The following is a 7,047-nucleotide window of genomic DNA, read 5'->3' on the forward strand; positions in this document are numbered from 1 at the left end:
CTTCCCGCGTCTCCCCACCGACCCTACTTCCTTAGCGCAGGTGATGCCAGCGAGCTGGGGACTAATGGGTTAACTAGCCCCCCGCCACCCCCCTTTTTTTTCCAGCCATAGAGGGCGCCGGAGCTGGAGCCGAGGCCAATCCCTGGCTAAGAACACCCCAGGGAACAATTGCCCGCCCGAGACCCACCGGTTCAGTTCCCGGGGGAGGGGCACTTCTGCCGGCCCTCCCTCGGACCCAGAGCCCTTTGGCGCGAAGTAGATCCCAGCCAAAAGGAACTTTAATCCCGGTGGTTGGATGCGGCCTGCGGGTGGCAGGCAACTTCAGGCGCGGGGGGTGGGGGCAGGCCCTGCCACCTCTGCAGGGTGCCGAACTCGGAGTTGTCTCCACGTTGGCGACAACGCGGCTGAGCGGGGCGGCGACACTCGGTCCCGAGCCTCTGGCGGCTGGACTCGGCTGGGGCGGGTGTTGGGGCTCTGGGGCAAGTGGGAGAGCACGTGGCTTTGGCGCGCTGCGAGCTTCGTGGGCTCTGCAGGTCCAGGGCTGGTCGCTCGGGGACAGGGCAGCAAAAGCAGGAGGCCAGGCGAGAGTGACACTAGTGGTCGGTGGCTCTTTTTTTAACAGCGCGCCTTGGACCTGCAGAGGGAAGCTATCCGACTGCAGACCTGCCTGGGGATGTGAGCAGGCAACTCAGACCCAGGGCTGCGGGAAACATGTTCCCTGAAACTTGTCAATTCTTTCATTGTGCGGCGGGCGGGTCACTTCTCGTCTGTCCTCGCCGTCCAGCTGGCAGGACGCCGAATTGAGCCTTCACCCATCCAGGGCTCTCCCGCCTCCTGCTCACGCTGCGTTGGGAAAGAGTAGGGGACATGGGAAGTCAGCCCGGCGCCCCGAAATTTCTTCCTCTTTCCTGACGCCCTGTCTTATCTCCCCACTCTCTACTTTGGGCTTTGGTGGTCTCCTACTGAGCCCCTCTTCTCAGCTATTCTCGAAGGGGCCAAAGATGAACCACGGCAGCAGCGCATGGCCGCTCATAAAGATCAATAAGCAGCTCAGCGACCTGCTGGACTTCAGCGCCCTACGAGAATTTTCCACGGCATCTTGGAGTTCTGCTGAAGTTTACGAAAAGAAAAATAAAGAAAAAGGCAAAAAGGGCGATGTGGAGACTAGGTAGCGTGAACTCCCATCTGCTTTGGGTGGTAGTTCTTGGGGCCAGAGTCCAGCTTCCCCAAGTTGGACATCAAAATTTTGATGTAATGTCTAGACTTGCAGATTTTAAATGTGAATGCCAGATGGGTCATTTGATTTAACCAGTTAAAAAGGATAACTGTGTAATTATGAGTCACCCTCTGATCCTGCTGTTTATTAGGAATTTAGGGATAGGGTCTCATATGCAAAAGGAATATTAATTTTTTTCAACATCCCTTTCCATTCTCCTCCTAAGATCAGAGTAATATAGTTTATGATACCTGAAATGTCAGTTATGGGAAAGCCAGTACAGGGCTGGAATTTCCAGCCGTTTGAGCTGGGCACTTTAATTTTAAGACTGCTTCGAAATTTGGGGCAGTTGCGGGGGGGGGTAATTTAATGACTTAAAAAACTATATCATCTCAAACCAGAGGGCCTGCCCTTACTTTTAATGGGTTGAATTTTGTTGTTAAGTGTTGAGTAGGAGGCAGGACCAACACCTGCTCTATATAGAACTGTGTTAAAATGAATCTTTCCTGAGATAGAGTTCTTGAACACGGCTTTGTCTGCATCTATGTAAATATAAATGTAATGAAATTTACTTTGTTCCAAAGCGAAGATCATAGGGTAAACTTCACCATTTAAACTTGATCTTAAGATCTCTCATCTAGGGTGCCTGGGTGGCTCAGTGGGTTAAGCTGCTGCCTTCGGCTCGGGTCATGATCTCAGGGTCCTGGGATCGAGTCCCGCATCGGGCTCTCTGCTCAGCAGGGAGTCTGCTTCCTCCTCTCTCTCTCTCTCTGCCTGCCTCTCTGCCTACTTGTGATCTCTCTCTGTCAAATAAATAAATAAAATCTTAAAAAAAAAAAAAGATCTCTCATCTAAGTGACAGGTTTTCTAGAATAGAACATACCTAATATTTCCAAGTGGTGTTAGCAAATAGTATCAGTATATTTGCCTTATATTTGTGGACTATTATTTAAAATGTTAATGAATGATATAAGTGAACAGAAATTTATATTTAAAGCTAAATTAGATTTTATTCCTGTAGTAGTGCTGTCTTTAAGTTTGCTTTATGTATGACTAATTTCCATCCTTAAACATTTATCTTGTTTGTGTCCTTTTTTTTTAACTTTTAAAACTCATAATTTTTTATAAACATTCCAGAAGCAAGGTCCATTTTATCTCAAAAGGAGGATATGGGAATTATATCCAGGAAGCTTTATAAAGTGTTTATCATAATATCTGGAATTTATTAGGTACTCTATAGGCATTCATTCCTCTTTTTCTTCTCTTCCTGTGAAAAGTTACAAATTGATTTTGATATAAAACCCATATTAGGAACTCTTTTTTAAAAAAGATTTTATTTATTTATTTGACAGACAAAGATCACAAGTAGACAGAGAAGCAGGCAGAGAGATCGGGGAAGCAGGCTCCCTGCCTGATGTGGGGCTCGATGTGGGGCTCGATGTGGGGCTCGATCCCAGGACCCTGAGATCATGACCTGAACTGAAGGCAGAGGCTTTAACTCACTGAGCCAGCCAGGCACCCCATATTAGGAACTCTTAAAAGTCTTGGATGTTCCTTAGAGAGGCAGCTGTTTTGAATTCCTACAGTTTGTTCTGAACAAGATGATGCACCAGTTATCATTTTTAAATGCTCAACAAGAGGCTATGTGAGTTAGGAAAATTAAACTCTCTTTATAAAATTAAGGTCACTGGAGAAATTCAACACATTAGAACAACTTTGGTTTTGGAAATTATTGGGGGGGGGGATTTGGGCAACCCGGATTCTTATGACAATGCAGATTCTTGGAAGAGAAGATTTAGTTCCTCAAATCTTTTTATTTTTTAAATTATTTTTCAAAAAGATTTTATTTCTTTATTTGAGAGAGAGACAGAGAATGAGAGAGCACAAGCAGGGGAGATAGGCAGAGTGAGAGGAAGAAACAGGCTCCCTGCTGATCAAGGAGCCCAGTGCAGGACTGATCCCAGGATCCTGGGATCCTGACCTGAGCTGAAGGCAGACACTTAACCGACTAAGCCATGTAGGCACCCCTCTTCAAATCTTTTTAAAATGAACAGGGAAATTTTACATATTTGTAAAATGTAGTGGAAGTTTACATTACATGTTTACAGGGTAGTTATTTGACCTAAATGAGCTTATGTATGCTAAGAACTTGTGATCAATAATGTTCTTTTTGTGATGTAATTTTGTTTTCATATATTTAATTTTTATTTTGAGAATAACAAGCTTGAAATGATTTCCCTCAACATGTTGAACTGATACTTATGATAGATATTCAGTGCTATCCAACAGAAATGATTACTTATCTGTTTCTTAAGGCACGCTCCATCCCAACGTGGGGCTTGAATTCAGTACCCTGAGACTAAGAATTCCATGTTCTATTGACTGAGCCAGCCAGATGCCCCTGAAATAATTATTTTAATGTGGTTATGTCATAATGTGTTTTTCTTTTGGCACGGAGCAGAGCATTTTCTTGGCATTTAGTACAGCTAATTATTTAGAGATTATGCAATAACACACCAGCTGTCCTGAACCAAATATCTTCTGTGCATTGGTGACACCATTATATCTCATTGGGTCTACTTTCCTGATTCCTTGTAGTAAGAATACTGTTCTTAATTTTTCTCCAATCCTGTCTCCCTCCCCTATATGACTGTTCCTCCGTATCTTTTTCCCCCCAGCTTGGAGTCTTGTACTCTTCTCTTAGATATCTGTACTTTTGTTATTGGGCTGTTCACATGGAAGTCCTTCCCCAACCCCAAGTCCTTTTGTTCATGAAACATTTACTGAGATTCTGCTCTATTCTAGTCATGGAACTAACTGGGCAAAACAAAAATGATCAGTCCACATTCCCTGGGCAGAGGGAGTGCTCAGTCTAATGGGGAAGACAGATGACTGTACTATGTGATGGTAAGTGCTATAATAGGGACAGGCACTGGAGTAGTGGAAGGACAGAAGTAGAAGCAATACTTGCTTATGAAACCTTCAAGACATAACCCATACCTAATGAAAATGATAATCTGTTGCATAATATAAGGAGCAGAGCATTTGTGCCTGGACACATCATTAGACAAGTGGTCTTGGTTAAGTGAGTTACTGTCTCTGGGTATCAGATTCCTCACAAGTAAAGCAAAAGTGATTAACAAAATCATGGTTTCCAAAGTGTGTTTCATAGACTATTACTAATTTGCAAATAAAGAGCTCCATTATCAAATACATTTGTGTATTACTGGATTTAACAAAATTAAAGAGATTTGTTTATTGCTGGATTTCTCTGTTCTTTTTAAGGATTTATTTGTTAGAGATAGAGAGAGAGCATGCACCATTTTTCAGATTAAGGAAGATTCCTTTTTATTCCTAGTTTGCTAAGAGATTTTATTTAAGATATTTTATGCTAAGATGTTGCCTTTCATCAAGTGATTTCTTGGTGTCTAATGAGATGATGATATGTTTTTTTCTTTTTTCTTTTGTTAATGTGGTGAATTACAGTGATTTTGATTGTTCAACCTCCTCTGCATTCCTCAGATAAACCTTCATTTGGTTATGATGAAGTATCCTTTGTATATATAGTTAGATTCAATTTGCTAAAATTTCACAAAGAATTTTTGCATCTAAGTTTTTGAGCAGTATTGGTCTTTGTTTTCTTTCTTATAATGTCTTTAATTTTGGTATCACAGTAATGTTTATCTCATTGAATGGGTTGGGAAGTACTCTATTATCTTCTATTTTCTGGAAGAGTTTGTATAGAATTATAATTATTTCTTAAATGCTTGAAGAATTCACCAGTGAAGTCATTTGGGCCCAAAGTTTTCTTTGTGACAAAGTTTTTAACTGAAAATTGCTTTTTAAAAAGATTTATTTATTAATTTGAGAGAAAGAGAGAGAGTGCAGGTGCATGAGCAGGGAGGTGGGGGGGGGGCAGAGGGAAAGAATCTTAAGCAGACTCTCTGCTGATCAGGGAGCCCAACCAATGCCTGGATTCATCTCACAACCCTGAGATCATGACCTGAGCTGACATCAAGAGTCTGACGCTTAACAAGATGCCCCTATAAATTAATTTTTATAATATTAATGGGAATATTCAGGTTATTGATTTCTTCTTGAATGAGTTTTGATAGTTTGTGTATTTTAAGAAGTTTGTCCATTTTTCCTTTTCATCAAAGTTCACAAATTTATTAGCATGAAGTTGTTGATACTATTTCTTTATCTTAACACTTGTATTAGTTATCTATTTCTGCATAACAAATTACTGCAAACTTAGCTTCTTAAAACAACAGGCATTTATTATTTCACAGATTCTGCAGACCCAGAATCCAGGCATAACTTAGTTGGGTCCTCTGTTTAGGGTCTCTCATAAGGCTATAACCCAGGGCCAGAGCCTCATCTAAAGACTTGACTGGGGGGAAGGATTCACTTCCAAACTTACATGGTTGTTGGCAGGATTAAGTTCTTTGTGGGTTGTTGGACTGAGGGCCTTGATTTTCTGTTGGCTGTGGGAAAAAGATTGCCCTCAGTTCCTTGCCATGCTGCCTTTCCAACATGGCAGCTTGCTTTATTAAAGTCAGCAACAGAGAGACTATAATAAGATGGTAGTCATAGTCTGGTCATGGAAGTGATATCACACTACCTTTATTGTATTTTTGTTGATGAGAAGCAAATCACTACTTCAGATCACACTCAACAGGAGAGGATCACACAGGAGCATGAATACCAGGAGACAAGCATAAATAAGGACTCTTAGAGTCTACCTGCTATGATATTTGTAGGATGTATAATTTATGTTCTTTCTCTTAATCCATTCTAATATTGGTTAATTGGTTCCTTTTTTTTTCCTGGTCAGTCTGTCTATAGAGGTTTATCTATTTTATTGACATTCTCAAAGAACCAGCTTTTCTTTCTTTCTTTTTTTTCCTTCTAATTTTCAGTGTGTTTGATTTCTGTCATCTTTACTTTGGATTTAAGTTTTCTTAGATTTAATTTGCTCTTTGTCTTCTAGTTTCTTAAGGTGAAAGTTGAGGTCATTGTTTCAAGATCCTTAATGTTTTCTAATACAAGTATTTACTATTATAAAATTTCTTTTAACTATGGGTTTTACTGCATCCCACAATTTTTACTGTTTTCCTTTACTCTTTAAAAAAGATTTTATTTATTTGACAAGGAGCACAAGCAGGGAGTAGGGGAGCAGCAGGCAGAGGGAGAAGGAGAAGCAGGCTCCCTCTGGAGCACGGAGCCTGATCCCAGGACGCTGGGATCATGACCTGAGCCTAAGGCAGCCACTTAATGACTGAGCCACCCAGTAGCCCCTTTTGCTGTTTTCATATTCATTCAAGATGCTTTATAATTTCCCTTTTTGATTTCTTCCTTGACCCGCGTGTTATTTAAAACAGTGGCAGTATCGTAGCCAATGAGGTTTATCCGAGGCGCGATTATTGCTAATTGAAAATTTGTTATTCAGGGCACCTGGGTGGCTCAGTCAGTTAAGCATCTACCTTCAGCTCAGGTCATGATTCCATGGTCCTGGGATGGAGCCCAGCGACAAGGCTCCCTGATCAGGGGGGCGTCACCTCCTTCCCCTTCCCGCTGCCCACCCCCCCCCCCACATGCTCTCTCTCCTATCTCTCTCCCTCTCTCCCAAATAAATAAAATCTTTTTTAAAAAGTTCCGGGTAGGGACGCCTGGGTGGCTCAGTTGGTTAAGCAGCTGCCTTCGGCTCAGGTCATGATCCCAGCGTCCTGGGATCGAGTCCCACATCGGGCTCCTTGCTCAGCAGGGAGCCTGCTTCTCCCTCTGCCTCTGCCTGCCATTCTGTCTGCCTGTGCTCGCTCTCTCCCCCT

At 42.2% G+C, this 7,047-nt stretch overlaps 1 pseudogene; it reads left to right on the forward strand.

The window, feature by feature from the left end:
- The first annotated feature begins 6,588 nt into the window (after nt 1-6,588).
- Nucleotides 6,589-6,737, forward strand: LOC116583739 (annotated as a pseudogene).
- The last annotated feature ends 310 nt before the right edge of the window (nt 6,738-7,047 follow it).

Source organism: Mustela erminea, chromosome X (assembly GCF_009829155.1).
Source record: "Mustela erminea isolate mMusErm1 chromosome X, mMusErm1.Pri, whole genome shotgun sequence".
In the NCBI taxonomy this organism is placed as follows: domain Eukaryota; kingdom Metazoa; phylum Chordata; class Mammalia; order Carnivora; family Mustelidae; genus Mustela; species Mustela erminea.